This window comes from Canis lupus, chromosome 13, assembly GCF_048164855.1.
Source record: "Canis lupus baileyi chromosome 13, mCanLup2.hap1, whole genome shotgun sequence".
Taxonomy (NCBI): domain Eukaryota; kingdom Metazoa; phylum Chordata; class Mammalia; order Carnivora; family Canidae; genus Canis; species Canis lupus.
In genome coordinates this window covers 37,222,243-37,240,947 of record NC_132850.1, presented here as the reverse complement: position 1 = coordinate 37,240,947, position 18,705 = coordinate 37,222,243, and the positions used below count along the sequence as shown (strand labels likewise).

Genomic DNA, 18,705 nt, shown 5'->3' with positions numbered 1-18,705 from the left:
TGAATGAATGAATGAATGAATGAATAAAACTGAGGTTAGCACATGCCACAGCCTGTGCTGAAACTGCTCTGTGATACCGCCTGGGGCGTGCACCAGAATTAGGATCAGGCTCCTTGGAGGAGGCTTTCTAGAGGGGTGAGCGTGAGCGCTTGGCCTCCTAACTAAAGGGTGGGTAAGATTTCAAAGGGGCCAGAGGAGACAGGCAGATGTCCCCACAGTAGGCAAGGGAGCTACCCCAAAAGCCAAAGCAAGAATCCAGCTGGGGGGCTGGGGGCGGGAAGGAAATGCACCTGCAGCCGCCCCAGAGGCCCCCTCCGGCACCTGAGCCTGAATATCAGAGGTCACCCAGGAGCAGGGGTCATGCGCTCCCTTAAGCTCCACCAGGCCTCCAGCCGGGCTGACAAAGGACCTAGCTCTACCCCCCACCTGCCCGCGGGCCGGGCACCTGGATCCCGCGCCCCAAGGCCAACGCGCAGCCCATCAACAGCGTTAAGCGGGTGTCCAGGGCCATCTCTCGGCCGCCTGGGGTCCTGGTGATCTGGGATTTCTGATTTGGAGGGGGTGGCACACAGAGGGTCTCTCCAAACTGCTCAGGCCGCAAGCCCCACAAAACCCAGACGCGCCCCGGGCCGCCCCGGGCCGGGCCTTCCCGCGCTCCCGCAGCGGCCTGGGCGCCTCTCCTGGGGAGCGGGCAACCCTCCCGTCCGCCACGCGGTGGCGCCAGACCTCGAGCCGCGGCCGCGCACCCGGGCCGCAGCGGGCTGCTCGCTGCCCCTCGGAGAAGGCGGGAGCGGGGAGGGCCGCTGTGGTTCTGCTGCTGGCAGCGCGACCCTTCCCTCCGCGGGGTCCCGGCTAGGGCGGGACTCGCAGGGGACGGAAGTACTTGATTTTTTGCCTAAAGCTTAGCGATGGTGGGAACCAAAGGAAGTGGCCAACTTCAAAAACCCATTCTAGCCAGACATTAGGGGGCCCCCCCGGAAAGGAGAAAAGGACCCAGGTAAGAGGCAAAGCAGGTGCTCGGGGAGGGGGTCGCTTGGACGCTAGAGACAAGGGGATGGCTGTTAACACCCTGGTGACCATCGGAGTTCTCTCCTTCTCCCCTGCTCCTGATAGAGCAGCACCTACTAGGCCTCTATACCCCATATGTTACCAGTGCCCGAGACAAAGGGCAGAAGCCACTTCATTATAGAAAACCAAACCTGACTACTTAAGTCTAGGAATTGGAAAACAACAACTTGGGTTCTTTGAGACCAGCAGTAACTGCACAGAATACCTTTAAGGCATTAAGTGAACAAGGAGAACCTTGAAGTCTTACTATTTTTATGAGGTGGAATAAAGATTAAGTTTACTTAAAAAAATTTTTTTTAAAGATCTTATTTATTTATTCATGAGAGACACACAGACAGAGGCAGAGGGAGAAGCAGACCCCCTGCGGGGAGCTGATGAGGGACCCACTGAACCACCCAGGCGTCCCTAAATTTATTTCCAAAAGACATTTTAGTTATCATCAACTGCCACATGTAAGAAAAAAAAAAGCCAATCTGTGAGGCCAAGTCCCTCAAAGCGCTTTTTACTTATTAACAATGGTTTGTATTTGCATTTACTCTGCGAGTATCTACAGATTGTCCATGTTTAAGGGCAGGGTGACAGGCAGCGGGAAAGCAGCCATTGCTCAGTCTACTTAGTTACTCTTTATAAGTGGGCGATGTTCTTCTGCAAGTACAGCTTTACAAATAACTCTTCCATCTGAGCAAAGACATTGGGGGTCGGGGGGCACCGTAAAAGAGACCTATGAAACCTTGTTGTCTCCGGGTAAACTAGAGGCAACTCGATTGGTTCATCGGTGACTTTTCCACGGGTGAATCTGCTTTGGAAAAGTAAACGGATGGCTACATTCCCTCTGTCTGGGATAGCATGTTTGAGCCACTCTGCTTCATCCCACATCTATAAGCCCTTTCCCACCCCACCCCACCCCACCATTATACAGCCCTGCCCCATCACACCCCACATTTTCAGACAGACCTGCATTGAAATGGAAAGGGGCCTATTATCCCTCTAGGCTGCCTCCCTCCCGGCACCTCTGTGCCCCCTAAATTGGCAACGTCCCCAAATTTCCTACTGGTCCTGGTACAGAGTTTGTTCTCTTGGGGCCTGACAAGGAAACCATAACCAATCAATCCAGAGGGTTAATAAACAATTGTTTGGCCCAGGAGCACACACTTATTTCTCTGTACCTCAAAGAGGCAAGTCCACTTGAGTGGGAGGATGTCTGGGAAAAGCTCAGCACAGCGCCCTGGCCAGTACGAGCCTTCAGCAAGGCTTACTGTTGCCTTCATCCACGCCTTCTACGGAGCCTTGACAAGGCTCCCACCAGTGCAGCTCCTTAGTGTTAACATCATCACACAGGGTCACCCAGCAATTCCAACACGGCACCTGGCAGGCAGGCAACAGGTGCTCTCCCAAAAGGTGTGTAGTGACTCTCAATTTCTTTGAATCTCAACTTCTTTACCCTTAAGGTGGGTGAGACTCTTCTATAATGTGCTGGTGAGCCCAAAACATAGAATGACCTTATTGTTCTTTTTATCTCAGGAGAAAGATGGACTTGTCCACTTGTCCAGTGTCTTCTGACCCACATGAGCCCTGCCTCGCCCCACATGGCTTGTCAGGTAGCCACACAAACAGAGGATGTGCTCCGTGGTCTCAAACATACACATCTCCATTTCATCTCTTCTTTGAAAAACATCACACACGATTTTATTGGGCAGTTAAGGGAACACAAACCTGCTAGATCAAAGCAATCAACTGGTCACCCAGCCTTCCCCAGAAGAGGCCCAGAAGAGGTTCATTATAGCCACTCGGTTAACCACATCCACCTCCCTCATATATCAACATGCCCAGGAAAACCAATTTAGAAATCCTGGGCACTGCAGGGAACATCTTTTCAGGTAACCAATTGTATTTAAAAAGCAGACCATGTCTTTAAAGATGAGCAAGGCTATCAAAATCAGAAGCTCCTACAACCTGAGACGGTCCCCGGGTCCCCCTGGGGAAGCACAGGCTCTCCTGACATTGTCTTTTCTTTAAACAGAGGGGTGGCTCCCTTCCAGACATTTCTGTACTAAACCCCCACCAGTCACTTTCTTTGCAATTGTTTCTGGTGCCCCTGTTTTGTGCGCATGTCTTGATTCTGGCCCGAAGCACGTCCCCCTCCAGCTCTCATACTTGCTAACAGTCAGCTTCCTCTTCTGCAGGTTGCAGGCAGGAAGGTGGAAAATGGGCCACAGGAAACCTGGCCTCCTACATCTGTCCCACTTTGTGATTGCAGCTCTGGTTTCATTTTGCTTTGTGTGTCAGCTCTGTTTTAACCCTCACCACGACGGCCAAGCTCTGCGTTCTGGAAGAACACTGCTATTCTTACGGCCCAAGAAAACTCATGGAGGCTTTTGTTTCCTCCCCAGAGTAATTAACCCTATGACTTCAACAGGGAAAAAAACACTAAGCAAATTCTCCTTCGACAGTAGCCATTTGGATCAAAAGCATATGGAACTAGAAGCATGATTCATTAGATGGGAGAAAGCCTCCAGTAAATCCCCGATGAAAATCAAGACTATTTAATGGTACTGTACACACAAGTTAGATCAATTGGATTACCAGGGGCCCAAGGCTCCCTGATGAAGTTTACCTCGTGAGCTTTTGACAAATAACGTATGAAAAGAAACTACACTCATACCTCATTATAACCTCTTTCATTATGACACTGTTTCAAATTATATGTCTTACTTTTTTAAAAATTTATTCATGAGAGACACACAGAGAGAGGCAGAGACACAGGCAGAGGGAGAAGCAGGCTCCCCACGGGGAGCCTGATGTAGGACTCGATCCTGGGACCCCGGGGTCAAGCCCCGAGCCGAAGGCAGATGCTCAACCCCTAGCCACCCAAGCATCCCTCAAATTGTATCTCTTAACAGTTATCACCATTAGGTTGAACTATATGAAATTGTTTTCATGGGTCAAAAGCAGCCAAAGACAACCTCATAGAGTCAACTTAAGCATATAATCACATACATAGAATAGACACACACGGGCGTGCACACACACTCACATCCCCAGGGCCCTATTGTAAAGGAATTGTGAGGTATAGCCTCCCTGACCAGCAGTACTGAGATTCCATGGAATTCTCAAGAAAAGGGCTAATATCGCACCCCCCCCCCAAATCTGTTACTTCTTTAAACAGCAGCTTTTCTTTTTTAATGCGAACAGTTGATGAGCATTTATTATGTACCTGGCATTGTGCTCAGTACTCTGCATACATCTAAATTTAATACTCCACGGGGAAGTCATGACTTCAAAAGGTGAAATAAGATCTTCGTGGCCACAGGAGTAACAGGGACACACAGAGACTCCTATCCAAGGCCATCTGGCTCCAAAGGCCAGGTCCTTAATCACCACACATAGTTCCTCCAGCCGAGGCTTCATGTCTTGTATGCCCACCTCGCTGCTGCTGAGAGAGAGGCCTCCTACTTGGTGCAGAGGCCACATTCCCACTACGAATCAAATCAGGAAATTTCCCTGCCCATTGTGCTGACTTTGCCTCATCTGTGACTCCAGTTATTCCAATTGGCTCTGTTTTAAGACAGACACTTTGAACCCATGCCACCATCATTTCTTTTTTAAACCAATTTCCCTTTTAAAAACATCTGTATGTTGATTTAGACACGCTCCAGGTTCATTCAACGCTAAAGAACCGAGACTGGCCCTTCATTATGAAAGACAAGACAGGAGGAGCTGTCCCTTCTGTCACTGCAGAACGAGAGGATGAAAGTCAAGAAGAGAAACATGAGGGCTCTCGCCTGGCTCCAGACGCAGGGTGCAAAACCCACACGCACACCTCCCCACAGTTTCACAGGAACACCTGACCTCAGAGCAGGGACAGGCCGGGAACCCCTGTAAAACTGCACAACAGTAGATTGTGGGGCACCGATGGAGCTCAAACTTATTCCTTTAAAAACAAGCACCTTTGGGGAAGCCCTGTTTCAGGTTCCAAGAAAACCACATTTGGGATTTTGTGGAGGACCCTGACAAGCGCACCGAAACGCAGCGCTGTCTTGAGTTCAGTACAACTCACTTAAAATCTTGCCAACCGTCCTCACATGGGAGCTCCCACTTCATGAGCTCCCTGATTCCCAGTGGGTATTTTTCCTCCCATTACTATCCTCAATTCTTCTACTTCATAGGCCTTTACACGGAAAATCTTTTATCTAAACGTTTGTACTGTTCATATTTTAAAAACTCGATCCCCCGCATATGTTGGAAATGGGAACATAAATTCCATCGCAGCTGTGGAGGCTGCACGATCTCAGGCAGGGATGTCAACTTCTCTCCGTTCCAACTTCTTTACCTATAAAACGTGCATCCCCCTCCATACATGAGTGCTATCAAAGTGAAAGACTCTGTATGATTATTTTGAAATTTAAAAAATCCAAGTCGTCCTTCCTTTTGGTCGATGCACTGTACAAACGGTCTCTTAAAACAGGAATGGAACAATGCCTTCAGCTTCGAATAAAACCTTAACGGAGATATTTTTTAAATCTCTGGTCATCTTACCATCAGGAAATGTTTGTTTGCTCACTTTGTTATGATAGTTTCACAAAAAAATCAAAAATAAAGGAAATCTTATGTACTGCTTCCACTAGAACGAAACCATCATCTTTCAGATAAACTTGAAAGCTTTTCTGGGCTGAATAATAAGCTGGTGAGGGCCAAAAAGTCTATACCCAGCATAGTAAGAAAATTTCTACATGATACAAAATGATGGTGGATTTTCCACATCCAGAAACTAAAACATTTCCTGCCAGAGCATCCTCCAAAACCCTTCTATTGTGTTGAAACTGTAAAATCTTTCTAAATCAGGACTTCCTCCTATTATGCTTGAGAGGCGTCTTTCTGGGAAGGGTAGATCCAAGGCACAAGGTAGGAATTCCCGCAGCACCACCCAGTGGAAACATTAGAAAAAAAAAAAACTGCAAGATAAAATACGGTTTGGTCAAAGAAAATTCACATCTTAGCTCTTCTAATTAAAAATCTGGACACCGCTCTTTTCCGCAGGGGGCAACCAGCAGTATACCCTGCTTCAAACCAGTGCCCTTCTTTCTCGGGCCTCATCGAATGCCACCCGGCTGAGCATCACCAGCATTGGTGTCCCTGTCCTTGTCCCTGTCCTGCATGGACACACACACTGAGCGGACACCATGGGGGGGGGGGGAGGAAGGAGGCCCGGGTGGGGTCAGGTGTGGGCTGCGACACCATCTCTTCCTCTCAGAAGGATTCCCGAGGGACCCTGGAGACCGGGAAATCTGCACAGCTGTGCTCAGCATCCCGGCCCTGCTGCAGCTTTGGGCACTTCCTGACACCACGCTAACCAGCTGTGCACCTTCCTGGCCTGGCTGCACCAGTCTGGGCCACCTCCAACACATGGGCCCTGCAGCCCTGGGTCCACCCATGGAGAGGTACGGAGCCCTTCCTCGTGGCCCCCTAGCTCCTGTCCCTCCAAACCCCTCTCCAGTAGGACCACTGCTTCGGCTCCCCTGGCCCACCAAAGCCCCCATGGGTGGTCCCATGGCCTGCCCATAGGTGGCTCAGTCTCCCTACCTTGTTTCCTATCATTGGGACATGCCTCTCTTCACCAGTGGTGAGGATCAATAGAAATCGAAATATTTCTCATCAGGCCACGGATTTTAGGGACCCTCCTCCATCCAGCCTTCCTTCACAGCTCTAATGATGGCCTGGAGAGGGACAGAAGTCATGGTCCTCCCAGGGAAACTTGTCTTTCCTACACCACTTCATGTAATAAAGTATTAGTTCTTCAATCATTTCTGGATGGTTAAGTCACGGAAGAAAACCGTCCCCAACATCAGCACTCCTGGCAAAGTCAGCTTTCTCTCCTCCTGGAATAAATCTACTGAAACCACCTTAGAGGTCTTTTTTTTTTTAAAAAAAAGAGTACGACAGAAAATGATCCTGGTTAGCTGATCTCGGGTACTCTTAAGGAGTATACAGTCAGTGTTAAAATCTTGTAACAGAGCATTTTGGAGCTGATAATTTGCAAATGGCTCATAGTATTATAAACCTGTTCCTTTTTCTGTAATTGAACATATGTCAAAATGGGGTGGCTCCCAGAAAGGTCAAGATTCTGCTGGATTATATGGACATTAGCTTGTGTTTGTGTTTGGGTCGTACCCAATACAGTACATTTGCAAACTGTAGGAGTTTAGGAGTTTACTGGTCACTTGTGACACCTTCAGAGATTGTCGAGGAGCACAAAGTGCCGCCTTGCATGGACAGTGGGCTGTGCAAGGAAATGCACTCCTCTGGGGCTTCTCCATCCTGTGGGCACCTCAGCTGTGCCACCTTCCTTCCTTTCTCTCAGCAACACTCTTCCCCGGTTTAGGAAATGCAAATGCAAGGCATCAACATTTTTACATAATCTGGTATGATAATATATTCACTTTGCAAGGGATCTATAAAAAAACAGTGACTCTGCAGTCTTCCAAATGTCATCACCTGCTCATGTGGTGGACACCTGTGGGGGATTTCAGCTGCCTCTCACGTCGTGAAGGTACACCGTCCCTTTTATGGTTTTACGGTCTCCACATGCATATGTTTCCCTCACATTTTTACACCTTTTGCTACATATGGTGATTATGGTACCAAATGCGGGGTTTCATCTAAACTTAAACAACTTCTAATAAAGTTCTTTTTAACAGGAAGCAAAAATATCATGGCGGTAGGATAGAGTGGCACACACCAGGCCTCTCATTTTCCACCAAAAGTCTATTCAAAATTGAGCCGATCTTGTGGACGAACTACAGTAAGTGGAGCACATTTAAAATATCTTGGTGCTCGTGTTGAGTACAGTTACTTCTAAGAAAACTATTGCAAAAATAGAGTGATTTCAAAACTCTCCCAATGCCTTGTATTTTAAACCTATTTATTATCCCCCATGTGCACTGAATGAATGAACAGAAGAACTGTAAAATGGTGATCAAGTGGAAAACGGATGCTTTATTCATTTGTGTCCGGCTACTGTGCACACCTATGTCCTCCAAGAGGCCCACGACAGCACGTGACAGAAGAGAGGGCCGACGTACCAACAGCCACCAAACATCAGATATACACCCCAAAGCGTCCTTGTAGCCCTTACTTCCCGTTCAGGAATCTGCCACCACTAACTCGTCTTGGCTCTTTACTGAACTGTCACATACAACCTAATACTATCCTCTTGCAATAATTGTTTCACGAGACTGTATTAACTGCAAAAAACAACAACAACAACAGCCGGGGGACCTGGGTGGCGGTGGCTCAGCGGTTGAGTATCTGCCTTTGGCTCAGGTGGTGATCCTGGGGCCCTGGGATCAAATCCCGCATCGGGCTCCCTTCAGGGAGGCTGCTTCTCCCTCTGCCGGTGTCTCTGCCTCTCTCTCTGTGTGTCTCTCATGAATAAATAAATAGAATCTTTAAAAAAAAAAAAAAAAACCAGCCACATCCCACTTTAGGCAAACTTTCCCCCCTTGCCAAAGAAAGTCACCCTTTCTACATTTTCATCATCGAGAGCATGTATGATCCCCTATGTCAAAGTCTTAAAGTTTCTACTTTCCCGAAGACAAATTAGGTCTTAATATTTAGGTTAAGAGAGAGAGACAGAAAGAGAGAGAGAGAGAGAGAAGCAAAGGATGTGGCAAAGGCTGGCAGAGGACGCTGTTCTTGTGGTTCAGCTCTGATTTAAATCAAAGCAGGGTGACACTTTTATTTAAGAGCAGTGACGATGAGCTTTGGAGAACCCCAGTGTACTTGGGACATTTGTTAGATTCAAGGGATCTTCTAACAGATACACGTTTGTCATAAAAGTACTTCACTTTAAGAACATGTTAGCACTCTTCAAAATTGTTCAATTTATCCAAGTATTGTAAATGCAGAACCGAGAATTAGCACTAGAGCATCCCAAATAAGTGAATTAAGCAAAATCAGGGACTTTGGAGCGGCTGACTGATGTTTTTGCCTCGATGATCAAAGATGAATTTGGCCCATCGACAGGCACTCCTGGCCTCCACTAGAGGCTCAGCACAGATGTGATGACATGGCTGTGCCTGGGGTTTGGTCAGTTCCAATCCTGGACTCAGAATGTCACTTGGAGAATCTGGATATGTTTGTTCTAAGATACTTTTAAAAAGAAAAAATGAAATAAAAATAAAAAGCAATGTTCTCCACCCAACACCTTCTGGTCTAAGCGATCAGTTTCTCAGGCTTGGAACACAGGCAGAGAGACATTAGCAGAAATAACTTCCCTACCAACGGTCATGGGTTCTAGATTCCAGGAGATTTCAAGATGCAAAAAACTACATGAGAACGTTGAGGCACTGCACCCACGTACACACGCTTCCAAATAATACTAAAAGGTTTGCTCCCTTCCTTATACACTCTTAATGTGACTTGCTGAAAATAGGAATCTCTGCTTTCTCCTCTCCTAGAAATTATACATTTTAAAAAAAAAATCCAAGTCATCTTTGGAGTTCTCATAGCGAAATAATGGTTCTTTTGCATGAGAAGTTTAAGCAAATGTTCCCTTATGTTCCCATCCTCTGTACAGAATTAGGGCTCAAATCCTACATGAGAACAGTGACTCTGGACGTAGGAGGAGCAAAAGCTGAGATCATATTGTCTCACTCTTGGACTCAAGCATCTCTCGTTGCCTACATATGTGGAACCCATAACCCTCCCCCCCCCACACACCCCTCTCAATGCTTATCTTCTTCACTTTCAAATGAACTCACACAACCAGGGCTTCTAGTTTAACCTCTAAAAGAGAACCTTCCAAACTCCAAGAAGGAGATAGTGAGGAGTCTGCATTTCTAGTTCACAGAGTATTAACCAGAGAAGTCCTCTTCTGATCGGTGTTAGGAAACTGATCAAACCTATACCCCTTTTCTCGCTTAATCGAACATTCTGGTCTTCCTGGACTTTAGTATCAGATGATTCTGAGGATGATGAGAACGTACAGGTGCAGACCCTGTAAGAGCACCCTTGCTGTTAATTCTTACAGAGAATTCCTGAGCACCTCCTGGATAAATGCTGGGGCTTATTTTGTTGTCGTTCTCATCCCTGCCCTCTGACAGTTAAATGCAGGGAGAGAAATCTGCTTCATCACACATTCTGGTTATTTGAGGGTTGACTATCTACAAACTGCTCCTTGGCAAAACCCAACTGAAATTCACCACTGATCCAGCCAGCCCTCCTTCACCAGGAACACAATGCGGGTCCTGGTCATTCATCCTTCCAAATACATGGGCAGACTCTTTGGTTATTCTCAAAAATCAATCGGAAACATCATTCATGAATTACAAAAAGTCACAGACAAAAAGCTACACACAGGTTTTTAGGGTAAGTGAAGGAGGACTTTGAGCTGCAAATATTATGGAACTCAGCCCCAAAGAACTATGAGAACTTGGTCGATAGAAGTCTCGATGAGAGACTAATGATAGTTGCTGTAGAATGAGCAGTTTCAACACGGAAGGAATTTTACATCAAAAGCCTCTTAAGCTGCACTGACCTATGAGTGACTTCACTGCTAACCAGCCCCTTCCAGTATAAACCTGAGAGCAACAACACGGCTGAAGTGTGTCATCCTGGATATTAACAACCTTGTTTCTGTACATCTACTGTGCCTGCAAGTCTGGACAAAAATTCTGGAAAGGGATATATCCTCTATAGAGGCTCTTCCGGGCTGTTGCTAGGATTTAACTGAGAGACCGGCCTCTATTAATCCAAGTAATTCACCTCTAGGAGAGGGCTGGATTTATGTGTAGCAATGAAGTGCTTGATCAAGTCCGATGGCAGGTTTTTCCCCCTTTGGATTGTTTATAATTCACTGAATGCCAGGTACTGGACAATGTGCTGGGATAAATGCGAGGATGGGAAAAACAGAGCAGGCCCAGAGGGAGCTTCCGGCCCCAGGGCCGCAACAGATGGGAAACACATCATGACGCCTCCCTGGGCAGGTACCTCTTGCTCTCCCAACCTAATGGATTCAAAGGTTTGGTAAAGGCTTTTGATACCAGGGGAGGCCACACTAGCAAATCCACTTGGTTCCTGAATGTGGGATAATGAGTATTAATGATTAAGGAGGGACACCAACCCCACCTCCAGAAATGGAGATCTCAAACTGGTTAGTACCTGTGTTTGGGTCATGGGGATTTGGAGAGGGACAAAGTGCTGAGGAAATCTGTAAATAAATATGGCAAGGACTCTGAAGACCAAGACAGCGGAGTGGATGACGATGGGAACGCCAGCCTGGGGGCCCTGGAGCATGGCCACAAGCTGGCAAAGTGCAGTGAGAACAATCCATGGGCGTGGGGGCGGGGAAGGGAATTCCCAGGAGAAAGAACAGCATTTGGAAAGGCCCAGGAGCCTAAGGACACGTTCTGTGAAGAAGGGAAGAACAGCCGGGTGCCAGCCCGAACCACAGTGTGCAGCCTACATTAAGGATTTTGGCCTTTACCCCAACAGAAGCCCCTGGGGGATGTTAAGGTGGGACATGGTCAGACCTGTGTTTAAAGGATCACTCTAGCCTGTGTGTAGACAAGGGACTGCCAGAGGGAATGAGGACCCCCCCCCCAGACACAGTGGAGGGTGGAGAGCATTTCAAAGACTCTAGGAAGGGGGTGCCTGGGTGGCTCAGTGGTTGAATGTCTACTTTCCACTCAGGTCATGATCTGGGGTCCTGGGATTGAGTTCCTCATCGGGCTCCCACCTACTCATGTCTCTGCCTCTCTCTCTCTCTCTCTCTCTCATAAATAAATAAAATATTTTAAAAAATAGACTCTAGGACGGAAGGAACAGGGACTGAACCTGGTGATCCAAATCTTATGTAGGCCTTCTAAGCGTCCAACCCAGAGACCACCACTGGTGTCCCCAAGGATGAGGCGATGTGGGCCTTATTAGAAATGAGTGATGCTTGTCACAAACTTTAAACATAGGAGGAAATGAAGCACAGCCGCTAATACCAACCTTCCCTCGAGTGTTCCTTACTCAACAAGGGGCCAGGATGGGATTGAAGGGGCAATTTATGGGTAAGCCCTTTGCCCACCACCAGATATTTTGCTTAAATCACTGTGTATGCCTGCAAGTTGGCTGTTTGGGGATGGCAGCAAAAATTCACATCACGTTTTTTACCACTCTTAGAAGAACTCAAATTCCTTACTCCAAAAAAGTAGTACAACAGAACTTCTGACACTTCCATCACTTTACCATCCATCCAGAGAAACTGAGGTCTGGGAAGATTAAGAGCTAGCACCTCAACACGACTGATTTTAAAGGACTCTGCTCTTCCCTGCAGCACACATATTCCTTTCGGTTAGCTTATGTGGTAGTAAATAATGTAGAAGGGATTTTTTCCCCCTCCTATCATATTGCAGAGGAAATCTACACATTCTAATGATTTATTTTTAACCAAATTGATTAAATAAAAATAGTGCAGTATTTTATCAAGGTGTTCTGGGGTTTAATGACCTATATGGTAGAATCATGAAACTGCCATAATAAAAAGAAATAGCTAGGGAATGCTTCAAGGTGATGGAAATACTTTCTATTTGAAGGTAAGGGGTGGGGATTCCATGGGCATATACAAAAACACTGAGGATCTATCCATTTCCATGTATGAAATTATACCTCAACTAAAAAAACCCAAAGACATCAAGGATCGCAGATTCCTTTTTCTATTGCTTGGAGTAAAGGATTCCTGACCTCAGTCTAAGAGAAGGCATTAGATAAGGGTATTTTATTCCTACCCCATCCTCTCCATACTTATACATGGAAAATTAGCAATTATTCTTATAAATGGTAGCTTTAAAAATACTAATGAGACCATGTGCTTTAAAGAGCATCTTTTTAGAGCAGGTAGGTAAGTAAATCAATTTTAGCCCAATTCAAATTAGAGTATATTAGTAAAACGATCATCTTAATTTCTTTAAAAATATACAAGTCTCAAAGACAAATTATAAAATAATCCCCTTTAAATCTTAGAATAATTTGATAATCACTTTCTGGGAAATGCAAGCTAAAACACATAATTGATGAGTTAATAATTCCTAGTAGCAATTCAAACCAAATTACAATTTATTGAAATGACCAATTCAAGGTTTATTTTTAAACTGCTGGCACATAGGTTAAGTTTCCAGTAATGGCTGGAAGGCCATTTTTATTTTGGTTATAGGTAGGAGTCAAATTTCTACAAAGAATAGGACTTAAAAGAATGATCTACCATTTTAGAAGGCCTTTAGGATTCATTCACAGAAGGTTACACACACACACAACTCACATACTAATAACTCAATTTACTGGGGCTGCACTTTAAGTGGCAAAACCAAAGTTTTGTGCCACAAAACCATGGTCTCTCTGCCGAGGTTTCAACCAAAAGGCTGGATGATCTTAATTCAAATTAGCCATGGGCAATAGTCATTTTGAGCTGAAAACCCATTGAAAACATCAGTTACAAAGTTTGGAAACTCTCCCGATATAAAATGAAACAGTAATAACTAAGAATTGTCACAATGTACAAGAAGCACCTTCCTTCCCCCTTAAGTTTAAGTTCCAGGTATATTTTCGGTTTAACCTAGCTTCTCTTTTTCATCATCTAACATTCTATTTTGATGTGTAGTGCCCCGGACTTCCTGTTACTACATCTTGATACTCTCCTGCAAATCATGACTCATTGTTAAATCATAGAGAAACTCATCAAAATCGCAAATTTCACAGCACATATGAATTCAGCCTTCTAAGAGGTCAGCATTCTTAGAACATTACTTTGAGCCACAGAGAAAAACACTGAACAAGTCCATGTAAAAATTATGTCAATCCTCTGTTGAGTCAACACATTTATTAGATCAATAAATGCATGCTCTATGTGCAGCAATTTTGGTTTTGGTACTAGTTATAAAAACATGTTACATGATATGTTAAGTAAAAATAAGTGACAAAACAGAAAGTATAGTGTGACTCCAATGAAAAGTTTTATGTATGTGTGCATGTGTGTGTGTGTGTACACACCCACACCCCCACACACACACATTTTAGAAGACTGAAAAAATAAACACCAAAATGTTAACAGTGGGATTATGGGAGATGTTTATATTTTTCTTCGTGGTTTTCTGAATCTTCCTAACATAATTCACATTAATATTTTTTCAAAACAGACATAAAACCTACCTAACCTTTAGAAAATATCGTCATACTAGTGCGATCTCAAAGATGTTATAAATCAGTTTACAAAGACAAAGGGGAATTATGGATAAGTAGGACATAAAAAGCTCTCGCCTGAAACCTACAGAAAAGTCTGACAGCAGTGGGGGTCTTTCTTTCAAATGACCCAGGCCTCTTGGTGTGTATGTCGGTGTGTATGTCTCGGTGCAAGCCCTTAGCAAGGGGCAGAAGCCAGCTGCCTGCAGCCCAGGGCGCAGCCAAAACAGAGAGCCCATTTCTTTTAAAGTTTAATGAGGAACCCCAGGTCTGGGGAACATGTCGATGTCTGAATCATTCTCTAGGACTGGAAAGTAGCAAATCCATTAATTCATAAGCAGTAATTTGCCATTAGTGAAAAAAAAAAAAACCAACCCTCTGGAAGTCACATCCTTGGATAATCTTCTTCTCCTTCTTCTTCTTTTCTTTCTCCTCCTCCTCCTCCTCCTCCCCCTCCTCCTCCTCCTCCTCCTCCTCCTTCTTCTTCTTCTTCTTCTTCTTCTTCTTCGTGTTTTGGGTTTGTCAATAGATAATGGTTTGGATCCACATCAGTTTTTTGCATCAGATAGGTGAAAAACATAATTGGGTAGCACAGAACACACAAAACCCAGTATCTGACAACTAAGAAAGGAATATTTTAATTTATATGCACTGACTGGAAGGATTTTAAAACCCATTTCAGGAAAAGATTCAAGTTCCAAAAAGTTATTACAAATATAAATTTCAAAATATGATCTCAGAGTTACATTTACTGCATATTGACAGTTTTGAATTATTAATTTTTTAAATAAGAAGAGGAGGAGGTCTTTAATAAATGTTTTAGGAAATTTCAAAATTCAAATAGGGTTGGAAAAAAATAAGAATCACTGCTCTCCCCATCTGGGCTACTGCCATTCTGGTCTAAAAAGCATTAGTACCAAGCAAGTGAGGTTCTGAGATGGTCTAATTCAGCTCAAAAAGGTAAACCATCACAATTCATCATGTAAATGTCATTCTATTGCATATTACTGACCAAAAAAGAGAGCAAGGGAGACAAAATTCATGCACATTGTGTTACACATCCATAGCAGAAAAGTACAACTAACAACTCGTAAACATCCTATTCATTGACTTGATGCAGGTAAGAGAGTCATCATCATCACAGTTAATGTAAATGAGAGTTCCTCAGCGTGGGCACTACTGACATTTGTGGCTGGAAAATTATTGGGGGGGGGCTGTTCTGTACATTACTGGATGGGTAGCAGCATGTCTAACCCTCTACTGACTAGATGCCTAGGGCACCCTGTCTGGTTATGACAACCAAAATGTCTCCAGATATTGCCAAAGGTCACCTGGATGGCAAAATTATTCCAGAAAGTCTGTTTATCCAGGCTGGTTTATAGTTCACTCAAAGGGGCCTCTCTTGAAATTTGGAGTTTTCTTATCTATTTGTTCTAAGTGCTGTCATCCTACTCACAGCTTTCAATGCAACAATTTATTGAGCATCTACTCTGTGCTAGGCACTGTGTTAGGGACATCCTGTCCTCATGTCCACTGACTCACACCCTGGCTGGGCTGTTTTTAGGACATGCTTTGCCACCAGAAGAGAAATACCAACACCTCAAAAAACCCTCAAGAGTATGTCCTCAAGCAGCATGTCTTTGTCAATAAAGGAATGCCACGGGTCCAATCAAGTTCCTAAAAATCCTTTACCCCTTTAAGCAACTCTACACATTTCCAACATTTAAAGGTTTAGAGAGAGAGAGAGAGAGAGAGAGAGAGAGGGCCATAAGACCTTTGCTATATTTGGCATAGAAAGACCATCAGGGGTTTTTGCAGGCAGGATCATTACTGGAAACTCTAAAAACACTTATGGACAGTCTTCTTCACTGTCTGACCCACATGCCCTCCTAACACAATTTGTAATTTTATAATCCCCATAAATTGAAACTCATAACTGACCTATCCCAAATAAATGTGTGCCACAGACAGAGAAAAAGGGAGAGAGATCAGAGGGTATTTTGTTTGGCAGTAAAGCAATAAGGCTCAGAAATCGATTTGAGCTCATTAATATATGCCTATCACGTTTGGTTTCTCACCTCTTCTGGCTCCCCAACCCCCACCCCCACTCCCGGCGCCCTCCAACAAAGACACAGGCACAGATGAGAGAGAATGGGGGTGACTGAGCTGCCCAGGCAATAGAAACTTCACACACACACACACACACACACACACACACACCCTACACGCAACTGGGGAAGAAAAACCTGTAAGTCTGAAACCCAAAATGGCCAAAGGGACTTCAAAGTTCTCAAGATGCTGCCCTGAAAAAGGTTGTGGGGCAGCTGCACCTCTAAGTCAATAAAGCCGTAACCGCTCTCCCCGTGCAGCGCAGGGCTCCCCCGGCTGACAGTGGCTGCACAAAACCCCTCCTGTGCCGAGCAGCGGAAACTCCTAATGAGATTAGTTGGTGTGTGTGCAGACATTACTTAGCAGTGACTAAAGGGGCTCTCTCTTCCTGCAGCAGCCAGTGGAAAATTCAGGGAACTTTTTCCCCCTGCAGCAGCAGAATCCCTGTAACCCTCTCCCCAGCCAACTCCAACAACAACTCGGCCTCCCCCAGCCCCCCTCCGGCTGGGGTGCTGGGGGTAGTTAAAGACCGGCCAGGGGCTTCCAAAAGCGGCAGGGGAGGAGGGGGCCGGCGGGGAAGGGGCGGGGGACCCCTCGAACACTACAAAGGAAACTGTAAAAGGCACAAATACATAAACCTGAGAAGGAGCAAACCAGTTTCTTTGTGAGCTCCTCTAGTGAGTCATTTTCAAGATGCTGTCTGCTGCCAGTTTCAAAGCGGAAGCGCATGGCAATTAGTCTTGCCGTTTCCAGACAAGCCAGAAACTCTCCCGACACTCGTTTTTTTTTTTTTTTTTTCTAAAAAGCCCCTTTTGCAGTTTCTGAAATAACATTTCTTACTCCCACCCCCACCCGCCACCTAAATGCAGCTTGTCCTCGGGATGATTCGGTTCAGAAAATATAACAAAACGGAGACCTCTTTCTTTTAACTTTTTTCCTTTTTTTTTTTTTTTTTTTTTGAAGTCTCCAAAATTTTAATTCCTCCTCCCAAAAGTTACAGTAGCGTTACAGGCCAACATTCAGTTGCAAGCTGAAGCTCCCCTTCCTAAGGAGCCGGGGGCTCCAAGCCCAGCTCTCCCGCGCGGTCCTCCGCCGAAACCGTGTCCAGTGAGGACACGGCTGGTTGTTAAAGGTCCACCTGGGCGCGCGCCCCGGACGATGACCCGGGCGGGGGTCACCTGCCGGACGACCAGGGACGCGGCCCCCGGCCCCGCGTCTTCGCTCCCCACGCCCGCCGCGAGCCCCTCCTCCCCTGTCGTCTCCCCGAGTCGGAGCATCGGTGCCCACTGCCCCCTCGGGGAGCCCGGCCGCAGCCCCGCTCGGCGGCCGTCCCCCCCCCCGCCCCAGGCTCGCAGCCCGCCCCGCCGCCGCCGCTGCGGGGACCCCGAGCCGTCGCCCCCGCGCGCCCCCTGCTCCCCTCCCGGCCGCAGCGCGGGGCTCCCGCCGGCCGGCGGGGCGGGCGCTGGAGCATCCCGGGGGCCCCCTGCCCGGGGCCGCAGCGCACCCCGCGGCGCCCCCAGCCCCACCCCCACCCGCACCCAGCCAAAGAAAAGAAAGAAAAAGCGCCCCGACGGAACTTTGCAACTGTCGGAGCAACAGGCTGGAGCCCTGCTACCTACCCAGATGTGGGGGAGCTCTCAAGATCCTTCTTCGGGGGAATTTCTAGGAGGAACCGGGCGAAAGCCCCCGACTTTCCATGCTGACAGGCGTCTGCAGACGGTCTGTTGCTCTTGTAATGAGATCCTGATTTTTCCCCCTTTTTTTTCTTTCTCTCGCTCCTCTTTTTTTTTTTTTTTTTTTTTCCTCTGGTGTGTGTGTGAGAGCAGGAAGTTGGAGCAGTCAGGCCGAGCCGGCTCACTTCCTTTACTGCATTATTCCCCAGGCGGTGTGCAGTCTGTGTAAACAGGCTTTTCCGCCCCGCGCCGCGCGCCCCGGCCACGGCTGTGCGCCGGGACTGGCCGCCGAGGCCCGCGCATACTCCGCCGCCCGCGCCCCGCGCGCTCGCCCCGCCGCGCGCCCCGCTTCCTGCTCGGCCACCCCAGGGGAGGAGCCTCCCGACCCTCTGCGGCTCCGGGCGGCCGCAGCCCCTCCCCGAGGCGGGGGGACTGCTCGGCCAGAAGCCCCGGGGAGCGGGCCTCCTCCCCCCGCCCCCGCCCCGGGCCCCCGCCCCCGGGGCGCGGGTGGGGACCCCGGGCGGCGGCGGCGGACCCGGGTCCCTCGTGGACCCTGGGGGTCCCCGCGCCGGGCACCGCGGTGGGGTCGTGCCTTTGCCCACTTTGGCCCGGGCGGGAAGGCCCGAAGCGGGGAGGC

General features: G+C 47.1%; 1 protein-coding gene across 2 annotated transcripts in view; it reads right to left on the bottom strand.

Annotated features, from left to right (window-relative positions):
- Window positions 1–18,399, bottom strand: part of ELK3 (ETS transcription factor ELK3) — a 64,362-nt gene extending 45,963 nt beyond the window's left edge. Inside the window, exon 1 of one of the 2 annotated variants that reach the window (XM_072773176.1) lies at window positions 18,015–18,399. The gene's annotated coding sequence lies outside the window, so the exon portion shown is untranslated. The remainder of the gene's footprint in view (window positions 1–18,014) is intronic. The other variant, XM_072773175.1, reaches the window with a different exon arrangement.
- Window positions 18,400–18,705: the final 306 nt, after the last annotated feature.